Below are 24,930 nucleotides of genomic sequence, written 5' to 3'. Positions count from 1 at the left end.
TCAGGTCTGCACTGTGCCTGAATGGCTGTTTCCCATGACAGATGCTTTTCCTGGGGTTTGTCTCCTAACTAGCTCTCTATTAAGCCTTCCTGACAGCGTTCTCTATGGCAGGCCTTGGTGATATCTATTCTCTGTTTCGTCCCCCAGCACCTTGCCTCCCTTTCCTGTTTACTAAAGAGAAACTTGAGAAAGCAGGATCTCCCACCAGGTGGGAGAAAGAATACTGGCTTGCTCAGGCTGTGCTTGCTCAAGCCTCATCCTTTCTGGCCTTATTTCAAGCTTTTGCGCTAGGGACTAATTCATAGCTTCCATCCTCTGTCTGCCACATCACCCAGTCTGAAACGATATTAAAATCTTCGATGACTTTTACCAATTGCTTCATCAAAGTGATGGAAGAATGTCAGATTTCTCCTCGTGTTTTCTACATATGTTGGGCATTTTTTTCTTTCTTTCTCTCTTCTTTTAGCTTATGATTTAACTAGAATGTCTACACAAAGCCAAGAAATATCTTTTACTACCGTGAGGTGAGGTAATTTTATATATATATATATATATATATATTTTTTTTTGGTTTTTCGAGGCAGGGTTTCTCTGTGTAGCTTTGCACCTTTCCTGGAACTCACTTGGTAGCCCAGGCTGGCCTCGAACTCACAGAGATCCGCCTGGCTCTGCCTCCCGAGTGCTGGGATTAGAGGCGTGCGCCACCAACGCCTGGTGGTAATTTGATATTTTAAGTGTAGTTTGGGAGTCTTGGCCCCTCAGAACCATGTTTACTTTTAGATATGGCTTGGTGTCATGGAAACAGCTGCTTCAGGACCTGACCTCTGCTGTGCACATTCACAGGAGGAGAGATGCTTCTGGTTCTTCTGTCTGGACAGCGCACTCAGCAATCCAGAGTGTGTGGCTCTTAGATGTGAAGCGAGGCCCCTGCTGCTCCTTCATGGGCATCCTCAATGTTAGTTCAAGTGTTTGTTCACTGACGGTTGTTATAACTGTACCTTGGGGAATCCAGGCCTATATCCTTAGTGTCATCTCCCCATATCCCAGAGCATCCTCCAGTGTACCCTGCGTCACCATCTCTGTGTTGAAACCCTTTTGAGACAGCATCACTTCTAATAAGAAAGTAGTTTTACCAGATAGTTTCTCTTCCTGTTGCTATGGTGATAGTCCCCTCTTCCTGTTGGTATGGTGGTCTTCACTTCTCTCCCCTAATGCAGGCATTTAAGAGTGACTACACTCTTAAAATGCCAGTCAATCACTGGGTACCTCTCCTCATTTTGAAAACCTGTGTGGATCCACATTAGCATCACCTTAAAACCAAAACCATAGAATGGAAGTTCCCTGGTCTCTCTGGCCCCATCCACTTTTCCTCTTTGGTGTCCTCTGGCTAAGTTAGATGCACCCTACACAACATCTTATCTAAGGACTTTTCAAGATCAGCCAGTTCCCCATATACCCATTCTGATGGGATGAGCCTTCTTTGTACTCATGAAACACAAGACATTGCACTAAAGTGTCCCCCATTATTAGCGAATCTCTTTGGAGCAAGGACCATCTACACCCTGTCCAATTTTGTGTCTTCATAAACACTCACAAAGCTGAGAACTCCAGACCTTATGCTGCTAAGCCCAGGCTCAAAAGGATCTCATTTCTGGGTTTTCAATGGGATGGGATCTAAAAGTAAATCTGAATGCCAGGCAGGCTTAGGAGCCGTTGACTAACGCACTAGAGGAGGAGAACAATGATGCTATGGGGTAGGAGCGGGCAGAGAGAGAAAGAGTGGTGCGGTTGGGCCTGTAGAGTCTTCCCTTGAGTTATACAGAAACAAAATACATTCTTAAAGGACAATCCAAAGGAGGAAAAGAGAGAAGACAGGGAGATAATGTCCAAGTCTTGGTAAGACAGGCTGGGTGCACATGCCAAAGAGGGGCCAGCATGAACCATGGTCTTGTTTGGGGTCTAAGGGAGAGAGAGGGTGCCAAATGCCAGGACAACTCCAGGTACAAAGGTCTGTGAGGAAGACGTCGGGATGAGCCTTAGGTGTGAATGGGTCTGGGAAGCAATCTTAAGAGGAGCAGAGCTAATGTGGAGGCGGGAGTCGGAGATGTGTTCAGCCAATAGGTAACATAGCTCAAAGGGAACTGGAGAGAGAAGGTTTGCCCTAGAGGAAGTTGAGGAAGACGCAAGTGAGAGGCCAGGGTCTGTCCAAGGTCTCTGTCAGATTTCTTACAAAAACTATACATCCTCCAAGAGATTTTATAAGGGTAAAGAAGTGAACAGGTAGGCATAGTTTCTTTATTTTTAAAAAATATTATTTATGTATTTGTTTGCTTTAAGCTTTTCTATAAACACTGACAGTGTCCTTAATTTCAATAAAAAAAAACCAAAATGAACAAAAACAAAAGTATGACCCCTGATTCTCAGACCACCTTGAGCAAGAAAAACGCATGTGGCTTTGAAATAGTGCACTCAGCCCCTACACAGGGGTCTTCACAAAGGGGCTCTGTCACAGAGGTCCTCACACACAGTTCTTCACACAGGGATCCTCAAAAAGAGTATGCCACACATCATGCAAAGGTCTCCACACACAAGTTCTTATCACACAAGGGTCTCCACACATAAGGTTCTCACAGAGGGGTTCTCAAACATACATCTCACACGGGGCTCTTCACACATGGTACTCTACAGGAGTCCCCACACACATGGTTCTCACACAGGGATCCCCAAACACATGATCTTCACACAGGGATCCCCAAACACATGGATCTCACACAGGGTTTCCCAATCCTGGTTCTCACACAGGGGTCCCGACTCATGGTTCTCACACAGGGATTCACACACATACATGGTTCTCACAAAGGGGTTCCCACTCATGATTTTCACACAGGGATCCACACACACATGGTTCTCACACAGGGGTCCCCACACATAGGTCATCACACAGGGATCCTCACTCATGGCTCTCACGCAGGGATCCCCACTCATGGTTCTCACACAGGGATCCCCACACATGGGTCATCACACAGGGGTCCCCACATAGTTCTCACACTGGGGTCCCCATACAGGGGCTCTCACAAAGGAGCCTCCATAAGGGCCCTCATGCACAGAGTTCCTGACATAAGGCTCCTGACACAGGGGCCTTCATACAATGATCCTCACTCTTGGCTCCTCTGCTGGCTAGTTTTATATCAATTCAACACAAGCTATCTCTATCTGAAAGGAAGGAGCCTCAATTGAGGAAATGCCTCCATGAGATCCAGCTGTAAGACATTTTCTTAATTGATGGAGAAGGGCCCGGCCCTCCATGGATGTGGCCACCCCTGGGTTGGTGGTCCTGGGTTCTATAAAAAAAAAGCAGACCGAGGAGCCATGAGGAACAAACCAGTAAGCAGCACCCCTCCATGGCCTCTGCACCAGCAGCTCCCTCCAAGTTCCTTACTTGTTTTTGTCCTGACTTTCTTTAATGGACTGTGATGTGGAATTGTAAGCTAAAGAAATCCTTTCCTCCCCAACTCCCTTTTGGTGGTGTTTTGTTGTAGTAGTAGAACCCTAACTAACAACCGCTCCGTCATGGCTCCTCAGGCTGAGCTCCTCATTCACTGTCCACATTCAGTTGCTTCCACAGAGAGCAAGTGTATTGGCAGTTAAAAGTTCAATGGCAAGCTGTAGAAATTCTGGGCTGGGCCTTGCCAAATTTTATTTGAAGCTTTAATTGGATCAAGGGAATATTTTTACCTTCAAGCTAAATTAGTGATCACTAATCCCAGAAGAAAGTAATTAGCTATTGAATTTAATCTTAAAGCCAGGCAAGAGTATTTTCCATGGTGACATGAATTTGTATAGGTGTATTTAATACCCAAAACCTATTTTTATGGCTTTTATACTAAAAAGATGGGGATTAAAATGTTGGGCTACAAACTATACCAATAGTAACATCAAGGCATGTCTGCAGTTGGTTTGAATTATAGCTGAGCTCAAAGCATTCAGAGCAGTAGTGTGTGTGTGTGTGTGTGTGTGTGTGTGTGTGTGTGTGTGTGTGTGTGTGTAGGTGCATATGTGTTCATGTGTGTTATTCTCATGCTTATGTAGTAAGCACTTTCCCAACAGAGCTATCTCCCCAGTCCTCAACTGGACGTTTTTCTTCTTCTTCTTTTTTTTTTCACATTGGTGAGAAGATGCAAAGTCCCACCTAGAACAACATGATGCGGGTCTATTATTAGAACTGATTTATCAGCCTCCAGGGGGTACCCAGGAAAGGTTTGTGTTCAATGTCCTATTTTTTTTTTCTAAATTACATGTTTCTGATTTAGTTATTTTTCACTTTGGCATGGGGTTCTGCTGCTGTGAGCGCCTTGCAAGATGCATATTCGTGTCCAGTATCTTCAAACCCAGAATCTGTCTGGCATTGTACCTTTATGGGCTGTTTGTTAAGGTGGAGACAGAAAATTGTAAGGTGCTGCATCTTAATTTAATAAAAAATAATTATAAAAATATAACCTGGAATAATTGGAAATGACACTGTACGAAAACAGTAAAGCAGAAATATTTAATTGTTAGTTACCAACTTCTAGTGAGAACATTTCACAAAGACTAACTATAAAATCTGTGATTAAAAACCTGCTGCCCAGGCTGGGCGGTGGTGGCACATGCCTTTAATCCCAGTACTCAGGAGGCAGAGCCAGGCAGATCTCTGTGAGTTCGAGGCCAGCCTGGGCTACCAAGTGAGTTCCAGGAAAGACACAAAGCTACACAGGGAAACCCTGTCTCGAAAAACCAAAAACCAAACCAAACCAAACCAAAACAAAAAAACCACAAAACAAAACAAAACAAGCAAGCAAACAAGCAAACAAACAAAAAACCCCAAACAACAACAACAAAAAACCTGCTGCCTGTCGAGAGGAAGGATGGACTTCTGTGGATTGCCTGGGAAGTGTCACACCTCTGAGGCCGGTGGAGAGAGTCAGGTCCTCAGCCTGAGCAGCTATTGGAAAGCTCTTCTGGAAGTGCAGCGAGGGGGAGGAAGTTAACCCAGCCATCTTTGCCATCTTTTCTTTTTCTTCCCAGTTCCTGTGAGATGAACGCCTGTGTTCTACCCAGTGCTCCTACTGTGACACTCTGCCTCTTCTCAGACCCAAAGCAATGGGGCCAGCCAACCCATCTCCCAAACTGTGAGTGAGAGTTAACTGTTCTTTTCAAGTTGGTCATTTCGAGCATTTTGTCGTGATAACAGAGTTGATGAGTACAGTAGAATCATGCCTCTGCTCACCAAACAATAGCTCACAGAGGATGAGTAAGATGTCATGACAGCGAGACCCTTGCTGACCTTCTGGGGGATGGGCTGAGCACCAGATAGAAAGGGTGGCGGGCTGTAAGCATCAATCCACACAGGTCAGGAATGGAAAAAAAATCTTGCATGTTGAGCTATGATTAGTGTCTTTTCTCCTCAAGGCGAATTCCTATCTTAGCTGTAAATGATGCCTGTCTCTTTAACACTTTTGAAGGTATTCACTCTCAACAAACCTCTCTCAATGGTATATTATATAGTCTCTATATGAGTCATTAAAAAGTATCTTTATAAACTCCATCAGTGCTGTTTTTGTCCAGGACACCCAATAAGGTTAAACCTTTATCTGTTCATTTATGAGTGTGCAGACTCCCGACCCCCCCCCCCAGTTTGGCCCACTTTCTTTCTCCTGGAGGGGCCTCCTGGTGGCCTTCATTTAGCGCCTGCTCCATGCCCTTGTCTCTATCAGATCCCTGTCTCCTTGAGTTCCCGTGTGATTCTACTACCTTCCTCTGACACTGGGGCCATCTCCACCCCCACTGTCCCTGGCCTCAGCTCTCGTAGTGTACAGACTGTTTCTAAACGTAGATCTCATTGTGAGCCTCCCAGGCCTGCTCTGTTCTTGGTATCCATACATATTCACACACCTCTCTCCAGGTTGCTCTTTCAGTAGCCGCATTTAACTTGCCGTTTCTCAAGTATTCTTTGTTGTTTTATGGCTGTATATTTGTATGGTCCATTTCTGTGTGAAATAGATTCACGTTTCTTTTCTTCTGGGCATCTCCTACTCTTACCTCAGAAGCCTTCCCAGAGCCGCTCTCCCCTCCAGAAGGTCCTTCGACTGTTGCAACAGCCATGGCGTTTTGCAGTTCCTCACATTTCTCCCAGATTGCAGACTTTCAGAAATGAGGCTGTCCTAGCTCCTCCGTACCCTTGGTTGCTGAAGCAGGGTTCAGGCTGAAGCAGATCTGCCCTCTTGTCTTCTCCTGTGAATCCTGCCAGTGGGGTCAGTCGCTTCTGTCTGGAGCAAGGTCTGCTGGCAGTGGGTTCATACCCCTCTGGTTTAACATTGCTGCACTCACTCAGTTTTAGATTTGCAAATGACAACTTTTTCCTTTGGGATTTCCTCTTCGAAGCCCAAGGTCTCCAGGGATTTTGATTGTGTCATTGCTGGGATGTGTGTGATTGTCATTTCAAATTTGCACATCCCATGATGATCACTTGTGTGTAGATAGAAGCCAAGCACCATCTGTCGTAAAGACCCTGGCTAGTCACAGCAGACCCAGTCACCATGGTAAGGATGTGGGAGAAGCTCCAACATCCCTTGATGGTGGGAAAACAAGCATGGCACACAGGTGCAGTGGAATACCACTCACCTCTGAAAAGAAAGGCAATTCTGATGAACAACTGAACCCTGAGGACATTGTACTAGGTGATATGAAGTCAGGCATAAAGAGCAAAGACTTGTAACTTCCCTCATCTGAGGCAGGAGGATGGTCACTGTCAGGGGCAAAAATTATACTGGTGGTTCCAGGGGTTCCAGGACTGGCATGGGAACAAATGGAGAAGGGGTGCAGAGGTCATAGTATGAGTGTAGAGTGGTACAGAGATGGTCGGTGAGGTGCACGTTATGGTGTTTAAGGCCACTGCAGACGGCAGACACGCCACTGGTGTTATTCTATCACACCGGAAAAGAAAAAAAAAAAACACAACAAACCCACCCAGGGTGCGTTTGAATCAGCGGGTTCATTTGTGGTGGTGGAAGGTGGATTTTGAGGGACAGTGGTGAGGACAATTGGGCCCATGAAGCAAGTAAAAAGGCGCTGTAGCAGCCCAGATATTTATTTGAGGGTTGCCTGCCTTTTTGAAAGCATTTTCTTCTTTAATTTACGTCCTTTGATAATTTTGAAAGGGCCACTGACCTGTATGTTTTTCAATCTGGCGTCCTGTTTTCTCAGGGACTGCTCACAATAGCAGACGGGCAGGCATGACATTTCTGTGAACTTCTATTTGCTGCTCCAGCTTTGAAAATATGTTCCCGAGTTGGTCCCACTGAGGGATGGAGTCCAGGTGGATGTGTGATTATGTTTTTTTTGAGCCTGTGGTGGGTCTCACTCCTGGCCAGTCACTGAATTCTGAAACCAAACCAACACCACTTTTTTTTGGCCGGGGGGTGGGGGGGTGGGGGGGGGTGGTGTTCGATCATATAAAGTGAAGTAACCACTAGAAATGAATTTGAATTCTAGAGAAGGAAGACCAAAATTCTAAGTGCTGCTTCCACAGAACATACAGACCAATGGTTTATAAAAAAGAGTCTCAGATAAAGAGGCATCATGGGGCTTTGTGCTGGGTTTGCCAGGTCAGTGGGATGGAATCATGTTTTGTTGAGGGATCTGGCAAAAGATACAGATAGAGCTAAGAAAATGAAGTCCATGGGCAGGTGCTCCTTGCATCCTTCAGCCATGATGTCAGCTAGTAGAGATGCTGCAGGGTCCATGTAAGTTCACTCTGTGTGCTCCCGTGGCTTTTATTGGAATGAGAACACGGCCAGGAACTCTCCAGTATTTAAAGCCTGGACTGACTCAGTGAATTAGTAGAGATGACAATCCATGATATTCAATTATAGGATTAGGGTATTGCTTTAAACTGTCTGGAGTTCCAAGTGCCCGCTGCTAGCTTCCCAGCATCCTGTGCGGTGGGGCTGGCTGTCCAGCCTGCGACAGTGGCTGTCCTGCTGTTGGATGCAGCCTGGGTAGCCTTGCATAACCGTCTTCTGGGCTGCAGAGCCCTTAGGTATCTGGCATCCCCTCTAAAGCTAGGCTGGGGACTTCAGCCCTGGCTGGGAAGAGTGGTGAGTAACCCCTCTGCAGAGGACTCTGGGCATTAACTGAGACCTGGGCTGAGTTAGAACATCTCTCTGCAAAGCATGGCTCAGATGGAAGGGACTCTGAAGCCATTCTCATACTGGGGTCCAGAAACGTCACCAGGAATCATTGATTTCCATGATTCCTCAAACTTAGGCATCAGTTTTGAGGTGCCCGTTAATCTTTTGTGGTGTTAGACTTTATTTAGGTGGAAACCCACAGGGCAGCATGGCTTTGTCACCAATGCCCTAAATGCAGCTCTTGCTTTGACCAAGACCTTCAACTCAAAGAGAACTTAGTGTCTTAATAGAGAGCTAGCTCTTACCTTTTCTATGAACATAGAACCTTCTGTGTTTGTAGTGTATTTTAAACATTTGGTGAGTTTTACAGTTTCTTTGAAATTCTCATGGCAATCTCCGTTTTCCTAAAGGAAGCCTGTTGAGAATGTGGAGGGGATGGGTGAGTCTACTTGGGACCTCATTGCACAGATGGATTGGATACAAGGTCCCCAGGATTGCTCTGAGCATAACAGCTCATCCCATGAGCGTGGGAGGCCCTTGCTCCTGAAACTAGGAACAGGGATTAACAAGAACCTGAACTGTACCAGAGGAGGCAGTGAGTCAGCTCCCATCACTTGGAGTGTGCTAGCCACTATAATTTTTTTCTAGTCCCCAGTTTCCTCCTTAGTTTGAAAGCACTGGTTTGCGTCTGACATTGTTTGAGGGACTCAGAGCTGCGGTGACAGGTTTCCTCCACCTGCCACACAGGCCGAGGTGGCAGTGCTTGGGGCCAGCATGTTGTCCTGTCCCGGGCAGGTTCTTCCAGTAAAACCTTTATGATGGTTGTTTTGGAAGCTTCCTGCTCAGACAGTGGGAATGATATTTTCTTACATTGCATGTTCACTGCTTCTGTGGCCAGTTTGAGCTTCCTCAGGCACACTGCCCCACCCGAGTCATGGCATGCAGTGACAGTGAACTTGATGACTAAAGTGGAAATGTGCAGAGCAACAGAAAACCTCCATAGAGATATTGAACTGGGCTAGAGCAACAAGCTAATGGCGTCTTCAGCTTAGTATGAGGTGTGTTTGGAGGATAAAGATTAAGCATCCATATTGGATATGCCTTTCTTGTGGAATGAGTTGATTGCGTTGGCCAGAAAGTCATCTCAGTAGTTAAAAGGTGTTCATTCATTCCCTGTAACTAACCCAGGGCATGCAGAGTATGCATCAGGTCCTGTCTTGAGAGAGAGAGAGAGTCAGGGCATGGTAGGGACATTTGCCAGATGGCTGTAGCAACACTGTCACTTAGGCAGACGTCCCCCCCAGGAACTGTCTGCAGACAGGGACGGGACCGCCATGAAACTGCAGGCAACACTTGAGGAAGTTGTGTGTTTTGCATAGAGACACATAGGCCAAGGGAAGATTCATGGTGGCTATGAACAGGCTTTGAGTCAGGCCTGGGAAACACACTGTGGTAGATGATGTCACAGGAGACAGGTGCAGTTACAGCGAGGCCGTCAACATGACAGGGTTCACCGCATCCCTTCTGCATTTTCTTCAGGGTCTTCAAAACCCACCATGTATCAAAGGCAGCGTGCAATGGTGGGCGACTGTGCTGTTTTATACCACGTTCCAAGAGTCAGAGTATCCCCCAAGTTTGAAAATACGAGAGTGCCCCCTTTCTGGTTTCTATCCATTTAAAAGGCCAGCTCTGTATTTGACTTCTGTGGATATTTCCTCATTTGCTAGGTGTTTCCTCATACAGTTAGAACTGTGGTCAGTTACACTCGTGGACCACCATTTTCTTGAGACAGAATGCACTGATGAGGTATCAAGCACTTTCTGCAGGGCTTTCGAGTTTCTCCGAATCTTCCCGTCTTCCCATTTTCAAGTGACACATCTACTCTAGACTCCCAGCAGGTGGCGCTGTGAGAATGCAAATGTAAGGGCACCTTTGCACCTCCCCTAGTGAGGATGATATGGCCTCCATGCCCACATCTTTTCTTCCTTTTCTCCTCCTCCCTCTCCCTCTCCCCTCCCCCTCCTCCTCCTCTTCTACTTCTCCTTTCATAGTTTTAGGAGCCCAGCAAATTAAGTTCCCTCAGCCATTATTCAGCTCTAGTGAGAGACTAGTGGGTGACTGTCCACCCTGGAAACCTCTGAGTCCCAAATCCAGGCCTCTGGGATCACTGAAGCCCAGGCTGTGCCAAGTCAGGCTTGCCTGGAAGACGAAGACATTTCAGGAAACACTCGAAATATCTTACAGTTCTGGACAACAGCAACAATAAAAGGATGCATTCTAAGTCTGTACAGTTAAACATATTAAGTGACCTTACACTCTTTCTATTAAACAGTCAATTAAAAACCCAGCACCGAGGGTGGAGAGATGGCTCAGCACATCTGGCATATGGCAGCTCAAAACTGCCCATAACTCTAGGAGATCTGACCCCCTGCTTCTGGCCTCCTTAGGCTCCTGAATGAATGTGGCATATATAAACTCATTCAGACATACACACATACATATAAATACATCTTTTTTTTTTTTAAAAAAATGCCAGCATTGTACCTACTGCACCCAGGAATCTGGAGGCAGGCCTGGTGTCTCTGGACCATAAAATTCCAAGACTAATACCTCACATGTTTGTTCCTGAGAGGTGGTATGGCCTACAAGGTAGGGTACCTCACTTCATAGTGAATGTAGGCTCAGGCCACAGAGGCCCAGGAAAACACATTAAGATTCTGTTCAAAATGAACAGTTGCACTTGGGCCCAGAAACCCTTCTGAACGAGTAGATTCTGGAGTCTTTCCAGGAAAGAGTATGGCTATGTACCCTGACATTGTGGGTGTCTGCCTTGCAACCCCACAGCCACCAGGCAGGGAGATGTGCATAGCTCTCCTCTGGGCTTTCTGCGTTGGCCTTTAGGACTCTGAGCACAGCTGGCTCCAATAGTTGTGACTTCCTTTTGCCATTCCATGCGTGCACTCGAGAGGTGGAGTCCACAGAGGTTGGGTACACACAGGGCATGGAAGCGACCAGGCTACTCATTCTAGCAAAGGCCATGCTCTGCCTTAGACACACAGGTGAACCCACTTTCCTAATCTCTCAGGCCAGTCCTGTGCATCAGGCAGGCAGAGCTGCACGTTCCTGCAGGGTGTGGCCACAGCTTGTCATTAGTCAGAATGTTAGTTATAAGACTGGAAGATGGCTCATTCCAGAAGGTTCTTGCCACAGAAGCCTAAAGACCTAAATTTGATCCTCAGACCCAAGTGTGATAATCCCTGTGCTGGGGGGTTTAGGACAGAGATGGGTTGATCCCTGGGGCTTGTCAGCCAGATAATATTACCTAATCAGTGAGTCCCAGGTCATGATGAGAGTTCCATCTCATCATGTGCATGGCTGCTGAGAAACAACATCTGAAGCTGACCTCTGACCTCCACATGCACACATACCCATGTGCATGTATACCTACCCACATGAACACACACATACATCCAAGCACGCATTCATACATGTGTGCATGCACACACGCATCCACCCACCCACATACCCACCCACCCCTCACAAAATAGTAATTGACTGTGTCTAGCTCTTCCTGAGGCTAAAGCAGTTGTTTCAAGGAGCAGAGTGAGGTCATTTTATAACTATTTGATTGATCCAGGGAAATGAGTGCAGTGGGTGATTAATCTCATCTCACCCATTATCCACTCCCCTCCTCCTGAGTCCCCAGTGGCTGCTGGCCTGGTCCAGCCTTCCGCACATGCCATAAAGGAAGGGGCTACACTATCCAGATCGATCTGCTGTATTGTTTCCTTGATGCTCTTAAAGCTGGCTTGACAGGGAGGCTGCTGAGAATAACAGGAGGAACACATTAGGGGTTGGCTTGTGCGGTAATTAATCTGAGTCTTGTCCCATTAGTGCTGCTAATTGGCTACATGGGAGGAAAAAGCCCGGCAGCCTTGGAGAGGGGGATCACCCTAAGATTGGTTCAGCAGTCAGGATCGTTAACTGTTTGCTTTTTATTTGCCTTCTTTCCCCCTCAAACCAGCCAAACAGTCTCGTTTTGAGTGCTTTTGTGAGTCATATTCCAGAAAGTTCTGGAGGTCCCTCTAATTAGGGAACTCCATGGAGCTTTGTCTTGAATTTTGTGGTCTGTCTTTTCCTCCCCATTGGTTCCTATTCCGCACAATTCACGAAAGCAAACAAGAGCATATGTCATGACCCTGTCTTCAGGAGGGAAGCAGGTGCGGGAGTCTGGGCTGTGGCTGCTCACCCGTTCGTACAGCACAGAGGGAGCTGGACTCGCAAGTTCCACACTCAGGTCCCTGACACACACACAGACGGCCAGCTCTCTCATCGCCGAGCTTTCGGCCTCTCAGGCTTTGCTCTTAATTGTGTTTTTCTTTGGTTCTCATCTTGGCCTCTGTCTTTGTCCCTCTCAGAACCCTTCGTGTGTGTGTGTGTGTGTGTGTGTGTGTGTGTGTGTGTGTGTGTGTGTGTGTGTAGAAAGCAGAAGGGACTTTCTCCAGGAGAGGGTAGAGACCATTGAGGAGCTTGAAGAGGGAGCAGGCACAATGGTATATGTGTCTGAAAATGTCACAATGACATCTATCATTGTTTTACACTCATGGAAAACATTAATAAAAATTTAGACTACATAAAAGGCAAAAATGGATGAAGGCACAGAAAAGAGGGAATCATGGAAATCTTATGCATTAAAAACAAAGGCTGAATAAAAACAAATAAGGGTAAAGATGTAAGAAAAATAGGAGGGGCATGCATAAATGGAGGCAGTTAAAATGACAAAGTCCTTAAAATTTCACAGACCTCACAGGAGATCAGTAGGTTCCGTTCTTCAAAAACAGATAGATAAAATAAACCTACCTTGGTAAATAAAATGAAAAAGAAAAAAGAAATAGAGATGATAACATCAAAACAAGTTTGGGTAGAGCAACAGATTTGAAAATTCAGGAAATACACAATATTATGTTAATTGCTCATAATATTAGATACAATTCTTCATTTTATAAATGTCAGACAAAGTACAAATCTTTACAATAGTGTCAAAGTTATTAAGTGGGAAACCCTGCCACAAGTGATTTAAGACTGTGGAGGTCTAAATAATCTTATTAAAGGAATGGAGTTAGTGGTTTAAAAGATTCCCAGGGGAATTTCCCAGCCCCAGATAATTTTACAGGCGAGTGCTACCACACTTAGATAATTTTACGGATGACTTCCATCCAGCCTTCAAAGACAAGCCCAAACTTCCCCAAACAGAGAGGCAAGAAAAGAGGGGACATTTTACTTTCCTAAGTCACTGAGCTGGGATGACATGACTGCCAAAGCCACAGGGACAGTTGCTGGAAACGGAATGCCTGGACACTCTCAAAATTCAGAAGTGAAGTCTTAGCAGACAGGAGTCAATATTGTACTGAAACATGGACTTTGCAGGCTCATTCATGTTTCCTCATGGAGAGACAGGCAGTTAGGAGGAAAAACATTAGACGTTATTGAATTGCTACCAGATTTAAAATGGGAAAAGTTTAGTTAAGTCAGTAGATCCAGCCCCCTATAAAAATGTGGCATGCATTAATCCATTCAGAAGAACTTCTAGCATCAGGGGCTTCCTTTCCTTAACCCAGAAACGCTAACTGTAGAGCGCCGACGATAAAACCAGTCCTATGGAAGAAACAGAGGCCCCTGCTTAAATAAGGAACAAAGCATGTCTGCCCATTCAGCTCCCTCCAGCATGTTACCTGGCTCCCTGGGAACCGTTCAAACCAACCAGATGCAGTCAGAAGTAGCTAAAATACCATCTACATGACAGAGGATTTGAACATAAAACTAACAGTACGTGCTCAAAACTGTGTCAACATGGCAGACATTATTAAAAAGCATTGAAGGATACTGTAGTCAAGGGGAGTCTGGGCACAAATGTGGTTAGTTCCTAATGCTACAGGGCTCTCAGAATTTTCCCCAGGTATATAGGTATTAATTAAGATTGAAGCTATATTTCCCTTTAGATTTGGTGCTGTGGTTGACATATGGTCTAATGTGCCTCTCCCCATGACGGTTCAAATGCTGGTGACTTGTTTGTCCCTCAGAGTGGTACTGTTGGGAGGTGGGGGGGGGGCTTTTCGAGGTAGAGGTGAGTGTCAGTTCCTTTAGATCAACAGAGGGACCCGATCCCCTTCTGCCTTCTCATTTTGAGAGGTGGTCTCTTCCTCACCTCTGTCCTCACCGATATCTATACTAAAGTGATGAGGCTAAAGAGGTCCTCGCAGGTTAGACTTTCAGTGTACAATACTATGGACTAAATAGACCTGTTTTCTTTTAAGACACACACCTTAGGTATTATATAATAGTAAAAAATGCAATAAAACATATAAGTGGATTCTAAGATGTACACATTAGAAAAGGCTGACAGTCACCCAAGCAATGTTGGTAAGAAGGGTAAAACAGAGGGAGGGCATTATAGAATCTGTCATTGACAGTTGAGGAACATGTTTAGGCCACAGAGAGCCCCCATGTGTCGCTGAGATGGCATGGATGGCCACAGCCTTTCTCAAGTCATAATCAACATGTGGTGGAAAGACAGAGGCTCACACCCCTCCCCCCAAGGCACAAAAAAGAACTGGTGATTCTGAGTTCAAGGCATAAAATAAGAAAGGCAATATTTTAAAATGCACTGTACAAAGTGAAACAGAGCAGATACATCAAGGTAAAAAAGAACACTGTGATGTAGACAGGTATAAAAAGTTTTTATTTGTAACCTGTATAGTAAAAATTATTATGTATTGAAAGGTTGTTACAAATAAATAAGGAAAAGTCAAGCAGCTAGCATAAAATTGGTGGAGACATGTTAGTAAAACCTGAAGTCCAGTGTCCATCTGCATCATGAGCGGAGAGAACAGAACCTGGGTCCTGTCTAATTCTGTGGTTGGAGGCTCTGGAAGTTGCTCCAGCATGCGGACATGAGTTTGATGCCAGAACCCACGTGAAAAGAAAGATGGGCGTGCTGGTCTCCCTTGTAATCCTAGCTCTGGGGAGATGGAGACAGGCTGATCCCTCAGGCTCTCACTGGCCACCAGCATATCCTAGTCGGTGAAGTTCCAAGTCAGTGAGTGTGGTATTGTGTTCCCCCAAAATATTATGCATGCTAATAAACTTATCTGGGGTCAGAGACAGAGCAGCCACAATATTAAACATAGAGGGTAGGCAGTGGTGGCACACACCTTTAATCCTAGCATTCCAGAGGCAGAAATTTATGTGTTCAAGGATACAGACAGGCATGGTGACTCATCACGCCTTTAATCCCAGGAAGCAAGCCTTTAATCCCAGGGAGTGGTGGTAGAAAGCAGAAAGGTATATAAGGCGTGAGGACCAGAAACTAGAAGCATTTGGCCTGGTTAAGCATTTGTCTTGGTTAAGCTTTCAGGCTTTCGAGTAGCAGTTCGGCTGAGACCCATTCTGGATGAGGACTCAGAGGCCTCCAGTTTGAGGAAACAAGACCAGCTGAGGATCCAGCAAGGTGAGGTAGCTGTGGCTTGTTCTGTCTCTCTGATCTATCAGCATTGACCCCAATAACTGGCCTTGGGTTTGATTTTATTAATAAGAACTTTTAGGATTCATGCTACAAGTGACAGACCCTGCCTCAAAACAAGATGGGCAGCATCTGAGGAACAGCATCTGAGATTTACTTCTGGCTTCCACATGTACAAGCACACACGTGTGCTGGCACCTGTACACACATGAACATGCCCCCATGCAAATAAATAGTTTTATCAAGTAGGCTACAGAAAATTGATTTCTGGTGATATGCTATGATTCATGTGATTTGGTCAAGAAAAAAAAATATACACATGGTGAATGGGAGGGGATCATTATGTAGGACATCATATGACACACATTGTAAAACACAGGCAAAATTCCAGTGTCCCATAGGAAGAATATACATAGGAACAAGAAAGGTATGATGCCATCCATCCTTCAACTAAGAGCACCATGTGTGGCTAAATATCAAAACATGAATGAATATTAGAAAAGTGTCATTGAATAAATAAAGTTTAGAATCCCATTCTTTAAAATATATTTAATATATTATAATATATAATAAAATAAATATGAATATATTCAAAATTAAATTCTTCAAAGTATGTACATCTGTGTGTGTGTCATCTATGTATGTGCAGGTGAGTTGCAGCACCTGTGGAGGCTAGAAAGGAGCGTCAGCGCTTCTGATAGAGACAGTTGTGAGCCACTGGATGCCAGTGCTGACAACAGACTCTGCAAGAGCACTACATGCTCTCAAGCACTGAGCCGTCTCTCCAGCTCCACCATCATGATGCTTACTCTCAGTAAAACCAGACAGTGAATTTTGTATATATTAAAGACATACTGAAGCAAAGTGGGTGAGGAAGACGATGATGAGAGGGTTGTCCTGAACAGAGAAGGTGGAAAAGGAAGATTAAGGCAAGAATAAACCCAAGCACATGCCGGCACAGCTGTTGTTTGTACAGCACCTTTGACTAGAGTAACGCTCTTCACAATGCTCACTAAATTATTACGCTATCTATGTGTTACATAAGGGATATACATGTCAAAATAATATTTGGAAGATGCAGAATCTGAATAGGTGTTCCTAAGCAGACATCTTAATGCCCAATAAGCATACAAAGATGGCAAACCTCTCTAACCATCAGAACAATGAAAATCAGGTCTTCAGTGAATCACCACATCACTTTACGTCTGTTAGCATGGCCATGATTAACACCAAAGCTAGCTAAGAAGTGTAGACCAGAATACAAGGTAATTACAACTCTTATATACTGTTGGGAATGTCATATGGTGTGGACACTTTAGGAAGACATGGCAAATCCATACATGTCCATGCAGCAGAGTCACAGCACAATCAACTCCCGGATGCACATCCTAATAAGGGAAGCCATGTCAAGGCAAAAGCTCTCAGGTGAATGTTCAAAGCAATGTTACTCATGATAGTCAAAATTGAAAACCATTCCCCAAAACTATCAGATCTCAAATAAGTAAATAAAATGTGTATGTCTACATGACAGAATATTATTTGACAATAAAATGAACTATTGAAATATACTACAATTTGGATGACCTTTGAGAAGAGTGTGTCAAGGAAAAGAAAGTCCCAAAGGGCCTGGGGTACGGAATCTGTAGGTCTGTGGAGGTAGAAGGCAGGCCGATGGGAGGAAGCGGGACAGCTGAGTGATGTGGGTCAGGAGCCCAATATCTTCCCAGATAATGACAATATTGAACGATTGATTATGGTGTAGGATACATAGCTGTGTGAACATGCTGGATGAAACCCAAGTGCACACATTTGGTGGGTGACTTGTGAGGAATGTAAACTACTTCTTAATAAGACTGAAATAAAAGTAAAAACCAACCAACCAATGAAATGATTGGGAGGGGAAGTTTATGTCATATCAACAGATGGTCACCAATCAAGAAGGTGCAAGAAGGAAGGACAGGTCTAGGAGGAGGAGGAGGAGATGCCGTGGACATTAATCCGGAAGCAAGGCTTCATCTAACAGAGGGTCTTTGGACAGACATGGAAGCCAGCTTACGCCCCAGCATCCTGATTTCCTGGCGATCATCAGTGTATTTTAAAAAGTCATCCCTGGGGTCCTGCCAGGTGATCTTGTGATTTCCATTTAAAAATTATTTTTATCTCAAAGGAAATAAGATACATTCTTAAAGCTTATTAATCCCTATCCAGCAGGGGTCTTTTACATTTACAATGTTTTATTAGATCTTGGCGATTTCCAGCCTGGGTACCTATAATGTAAATTGGCTAAATCACTTGAAGGTCCTTGAAGTCAAGAGTTCAAAAAACTGCAAGTCTAGCTAGTCATAGAGATTTGGGGTAAATTGAATGTGATTTCTTTATGGGCTACATTTGGTCATTTGTGCATCTTTTATCATATAGATTTTTAGAGACAAGTGATCTTGTAAAGTATGTCATTTAGCCCATTAAAACTCAGGCATCACATAAGAGCCTTTTAGATTCAGAATCAAGGGCTTATCATTCAAGTATCTTCCAGAATGATGTGAACCAAATACATATCTAGATGTGTAATTTATTTTTTTCTTTGGGAAACGAAGATGAAGAAAAGTCAAAGTAAGGGCATTTTGCCAGCACATTCAAATCTTTTAAAGGGAGTCATCTGTCTTCATGATTTTCTTGCTCACTGTGAAGTTGTCCTCACATTTAGACTCACTGTCAGGTGCTGGAAGAAGTGTGTTAAGATGAAATATGATTGGATTTTGTCATTTTTAAAGTGAAGATAATTAAATCGTTAGCATAATCATTAAAGTTGTGTGATTAGAAGTTGCATTTCTTATTCCCATGAAGCTGTGAAGCGAACACTCTTGTTCAGTCTTCCTACTGGAAAACAAGATAACAATCACAACCAAAACTTCAGAAGTCAACAGAAAACTATGTAAATGAGGCTTAGCTGGCCAAGATTTCAGACATAAGGACCCCAAGAAGGAGGTCAAAAGCAGCTGAATGCTGTTTACTTGGTGCTCTGGCCATTTCTCATCAAAGAGTGGAGTCCTAAGATATTTAGAGGACCCTTTGTGCAACTGGGCTCTGAGCAGAGAAACCAGAAGGAGATTGGGCGGACACTCTGGGACTAAATGATAAGATGGAGAGTTGGAGCATCACGTGCCTAAGCTTTCTGTCAGTCCCAATGGTGTTGATGTTAACAACTGTCTAAGGATCCCCTCCCCCACCATGACTTTCAACCAAATTATACTCAGTTCCCCAGTCATATTTTAATATTTTTGCCTTAATAAACATTGATATTAAATTATAAAAGTGTTTCTCATAGTAGTGAACTCCCCACTTTTACACATGAAAACAAAAACCATAGATATCTCTGGCCCCTGCCTATCTGCCTTCTTCAGGATGTTTCTTTCCAGTAATGTTCTTACCATCAGCTGTTTACCTGAGTTCTGTGGTTAAACCAAGGAGCAGACTATGGGAATCATAATATAGTTTGTGGGGGACATTTCATGTCCAAACCATGACAGACTATTTTTTTTTTTTACAAAAAGGTTAGATAGGGAAAACAGTAACTAGTGAATTAGTGAGAGAACACTTTCCATGACATTGAACCACACCGGAGACAGATTCCCAAAATACCATGAATTGCATAAACTGTTAATGTGAATTTAAAACCTCAGATGATACATAAGAATTTATTTTAATAGCGTGAACTAGAAATGTCAACTTTGTGCTGTTGTCTTTAAACAGGGTACAAAGGGACATGTTCCCCTAATACAGCTGGTAGCTATAATCATTTCCACCATGGTACAACAGATGAAAAAATATAACTGCGAAATCAGTCTATGAAAATATGCAAATGAATATACATAAAATTTGAAAAATCAAATACCCAGTTTCAAAAGAACTAAACTTCTAGCTTTTAAACATGGCTAAGGAAGGGTTCTCTCTCTCTGTCTCTCTCTCTTCTGAGTGCATGTTTTACTGATAGGCTATCAGAAATCAAGTGAAAATAGAATTTCTTTTTATTGGATAAGGAGCCCTAGGATAATCTGGGTCACAGTGAGGACATATATGCTTCCCTGTGCATTTGATGTCTATCACTAGCATGAATCTGAATTTTTAAAGTGACCTTAAATCTTGCTGTCCACCTTTCCCATCTTGCTTAAGCATCTTTCAAATTGCTTGTGGATTTCTCTGTGTTCTGGAGAAGGAAAGCAAGCAAGCTGCTTCCTAGGGTCAGGGATGCTGTGCCATGAGCACTCTGTGAGGGATGACCATGCAGGGAGGCAGCTTTCAACCCTGTGCCAGCAGCCTAGCTGTGCGGTGATGCAAAGCTGGGGGGAGGGGGCAGTCCCTGCTCAGTCACCCCGTGTTCCATCATCCAAGGATGCAGCTCATCCTCTTTTTGCCTCTCTCTGGAGCTCCTGGAGAAATCATGATTTAACTAGATTATCCTTTCCAGGAGAAATGCATTTCAAACACCAAGTGGGGAGCTGCATGCTACCAATGGCATCCTGAAAGGAGAATCACTATTTAATGCAAACACATAACCGTATTAAAAAGAAGGATTTCGTGCCGGGCAGTGGTGGCGCACGCCTTTAATCCCAGCACTCGGGAGGCAGAGGCAGGCCGATCTCTGTGAGTTCGAGGCCAGCCTGGTCTCCAAAGCAAGTTCCAGGAAAGGTGCAAAGCTACACAGAGAAACCCTGTCTCGAAAAACCAAAAAAAAAAAAAAAAAAAAAAAAAAAAAAAAAAAAAAAAAAAAAAAGAAGGATTTCACTTGGCAAGGAATAGACTTGGAAATGTCATTTGACATCAGGTCTTGAGGTCACAGCAAGAAAAAGTTCACATCTTCTATATTTGAGCCATCATCTTGAGTGGGGGCAGACTCAATAGTCTTCATAAATGAACCAGTTCTTTGGACCGTAGTGCCCAATGGTTTTGTCAAACAGCTTTCCTTGTCTGTTGTGGAGTTATTGGCAATCAGTAGACTGAGCAAGGTGATGTTCTGTACATGTGTGAACTTGTGGGCTCAGGGGAATACTTCAGAATGAAGAATGAGGTTTCTCAAAGAACAAAACTTTCTGCCTCCAGAACTGAAAAATAGTTCTTGTGGGTTTTCCGGACTATCCACGATTTTCAGGACTCAGACTCAATGATTTTGCTGTCACATAAGGCAGGTCCTTAAAGCCCGACCTTCTGTGAACGCATGAATGTGTTATATTTGAACAGGTGTGAGCAGACCTGTCTATGATCATGTATATCTGATCTATTTGTGTCATAGAGTTATCATTTGTTCATCTATTATTGATCATCTGTCATCAGACATCTGTACATATGTCGTCCTGGTTAGTCTTTTTCCCTCATGACACAAGGTAGAGTCATTTGGGAAGAGGAACCTCTATTAAGAAAATGACCTCAATAGCTTGTGCTATGGTAAGCATATGGGGCATTTTCTTAATTGATGATGGATGTGGGAGTGCCCAGCTCACTGTGGGTGGTGCCATCCCTGGGCAGGTGGACTTGGGGTGTGTAAGGAAGCAAATGGAGCAAGTCGTGGCAAGCAAGGCAATACACAGTGATCCTGGAGGAGTTAATAACACAATTCTGCTAGTTCTTGAGGCCTTCAGGCTCTGTCTCAATTCAGCAGTGTTACTCTCACACTTCTTAGCTTCTTGACTTAGCCCGTTGATCCCATGACCTACACAATGGGTTAAAGCAGTGGTTCTAAACCTGGGGGTCACAACCCCCCAGGGGGTGTCGAACAACCCTTTCACAGATATCCTGCATATCAGATATTTACATTCTGATTCATAACAGTAGCAAAATTTCAGTTATAAAGTAGCAAAATTACAGTTATAAAGTAGCAATGAAATAATTTTATGGATTGGGGTCACCACACTATGAGGAACTGTATTAAAGGGTCTCAGCATTGTGAAGGTTGAGAACCACTGGACTGAAGGCTGTGGACATAGACCAAAGTTCTAGGACAGCAAGGCCACTATCATCTATCTATCAAATATCCATCTTTCTTCCTTCCCTCCCTCCCTCCCTCCCTCCCTCCCTCCCTCCCTCCCTCCCTCCCTCCCTCCCTCCCTCTGTTCTTTCTTTCTTTCTTTCTTTCTTTCTTTCTTTCTTTCTTTCTTTCTTTCTTTCTTTCTTTCTTTCTTTCTTTCTTTCTTTCTTTCTTTCTTTCTTTCTCCCTTTCTCCCTTTCTCCCTCCCTCTCTCTTCTTTCTTTCTTCCTTTCTCTCTCTCCCTCCCTCCATCTCTCTCTCACTTTCTTTCTTATTTCCTTATTCCTTCCTTCCTTCCTTTCTATCACCTATATCTGTCTATCTCTCTATCTATATTCTATCTCTATCTATCTATCTATCTATCTATCTATCTATCTATCTATCTATCGTTATCATCTTTCTTTCTACCTACTTATCATCTATCTATCTATCTGTCTGTCTATAATGTATCATATATCCATCTTTGTGTTATCACTGTATTTGTAATCTATTAGTGTGCTGTTTGGGAGGATGTGCCACAACTTTAGATGTTGCTGATTAATGTAACAGCCTTAGTTCTTGCACAAAAGCCTTTGTGTTGCTGCAAAACAACATGGAACATATATTTTGTCCATGGGAGAACTTCCCGTGACACCTCCATTCTTCAGAATCACAAAACCATTGCCTACTAGTGATAAAAGACGTTCCTCTTGCTTGCTCATGCCGTCTCCTCTGAACTCGAGCAAGCCTGAGCTTCTCAAAACATTGACACTTCACCTCTAGAGCACAGCCATGTGACCTTGGATTCAGCCTGAGATGCAGGCTGAGCCTTTGTCTGCTGTCCAGGACCTCCTTGTATGTGTCACACACCTTATTTGTCATGTGTTGGCCTACAGTGCTATTGCTTGTACCCATTGTAACTGTGTGTGTTGCATTACTACAATGCAATACTCTATAGTTAAGTTCTGGGTAGAAACGTTTATTTGTTTTACAGTTTAGAGGTTCAAACAAATGCCTCCCCACCAGTTTGGACTACTTTTGAGGGCAGTATATAAATGCAAGGGTGTGAGCCATAGAAGTGCTCACTCACAAACCAAGAGAGACTGACAAGCTCCTCTGAGGACGTATATATTGTAATATTAGGGCTTCTTACTAGCCCCAACCTCTACAGTGCCTCCTGATATCTCTGCCTTGGGACCCAGGCTTTAGTGCATGGACATTAGGTGACATTGTTTATATAAAAACTATATAGGACTAGTTGCAAGGAGACGTTATAGGAAAAATATGTACTTCTATTAGTGAGTGAACATTTGAGAACCGTGAAAGTTAAAAAAAAGTGTGGTATATGTGTATATGTGCATGTGTGAGTCTGAATAAGTGTGGTACAAGCATGTGTATGTTTACATGAGTGTGTGTGTTTGTGTGTGCATGTGTGAGTTTGAATGAGGGTGTGTGCATGCATGCATACACATATGTGCATGTGTATGGATGTGTGAATGTATGGGCACATGTACTTGGGTATGCAAATAGTAGCACAAAATTGAAGAATTGAAACAAAACATCAACTAGACAAAGAAATTGGTTGCAGGCAAAAGTTGCTATGCTTGAGGAAAATTAAAAAATTAGAAAGGTATCAGTGGGCCCCCGAATGAGCCCCAGGTTTGAAATTGATGGACACAGAGATATGACATCAAAGAGATGCTACATCAAGAGGAGATGTTAGGTGAAGCTGAGAGAGAATCTTCTGAGAGGAATGAGGGACCATTTAATCTCTCAAGAGAAAAGGAAGTCTGGTAAAAAGTCATCGAGACACTGGGGGGAGGCACGTGGTAGCTCTGTGGTTAGGGACAGGAAAAGGGCTTCATCCTAGTGGGGAATAGAGATGTTGTACTGGTCCATCTGTGTGGAGGGGTTGAGTGGTTTCCATGGGAATGACTGTTTCTCCTTAATGAAGAATAGTGAAATAGGTGAGGCTGCAGAGGATGTAGGAGATGAGTGCCGTAAAACTGGTGCACACTTGTAGGGAAGGAGAACCAGAAGATGCTGCAAAGAGATGAGGCTCTAGGAAGCAGGGAGCCCCGGGCATGGTGGAGAAGTGGGTATTGGGAAACAGGAATGGTTGAGTGGAGGGTGTGAAGGGAAGACTCTGCCTGGACTCATGGCTCTCTCCTGGGACCCAGCACAGGCTGAATATCAGCATGGGTTTCTGAACAGGCAAACACAAGGGAGACAGTGCCCTGCTGCGAAGGGTGACCAACCTATGTGAGTGAACAAGTTCGCTTCCTCAACAGTCAGCAAACATACTTCCCGTTTGTTTGGCAATATGTTGATTAAATACTCACATAGAAGCAGTGCCTGGTGGTGCAGACATGTATGTCCATTCCAGGCTATGCAGGGGGCTGAAGCACAAAGGTCACAAGTTCAAGACCGGCATGAGCAACTCAGCAACACCTTTGGTCAAAATAAAAATAGAAAACAGGTGGGGGTGTGGTTTAGTGGGAAAGCACTTGGGAAACCCGCTGGGGGCCCTGGGTTTAATCCCCAATATTACAAAACAAAATGACATGTCCATAATAGAAAAGTCCATATATTCAGAACTGTATGTCTTCCCCCAAACACCAAAGAGCATACCAAAGTACTAGTGCCAGTCAGCTTTCCTCGGCTGGGACAAATACCTAAGATGAGCAACTTAAAGATGGGAAGGTATATTTGGCTCACATTTCAGTCCATGGCTGCCTGGTCTGTTCCTGTGGGCCTAAGTCGAGGCAGAGCTTCACACTGGGGAGAAAAGCTGCTACCATTGAGTGAGAGGGAGAGGCTGGGGCCAAGGTATATACTCTTGTCATTGGTTCAGTAGCCAATTGTAAGGATCAGCTTGGCCTAAAGGGCAGAGTTTTCATTGCAGGGGACCAAATACCGGAATAAAAAGCCAGGGTGGTAGCTGGGTGGTGGTGGTGGTGGTGGTGGTGGTGGTGGTGGTGGTGGTGGCGGCGGCGGCGGCGGTGGCGCACGCCTTTAATCCCAGCACTAGGGAGGCAGAGCCAGGTATATCTCTGTGAGTTCGAGGCCAGCCTGGTCTACAGAGCAAGATCCAGAACAGGCACCAAAACAACCTTGGAGAAACCCTGTCTCGAAAAACAAAAACAAACAAACAAACGAAAGCCAGGGTGGGGCAAAGCACACTCTCTGAGAAGGTAGACAAACTGGCACTGAGCCATGGAGCCAGTGGCCATGGCTTGGTTCAG

This window comes from Peromyscus maniculatus, chromosome 17 (genome assembly GCF_049852395.1).
Source record: "Peromyscus maniculatus bairdii isolate BWxNUB_F1_BW_parent chromosome 17, HU_Pman_BW_mat_3.1, whole genome shotgun sequence".
NCBI classification, from domain to species: Eukaryota; Metazoa; Chordata; class Mammalia; order Rodentia; family Cricetidae; genus Peromyscus; species Peromyscus maniculatus.
Note: the sequence above shows the minus strand (reverse complement) of the source record.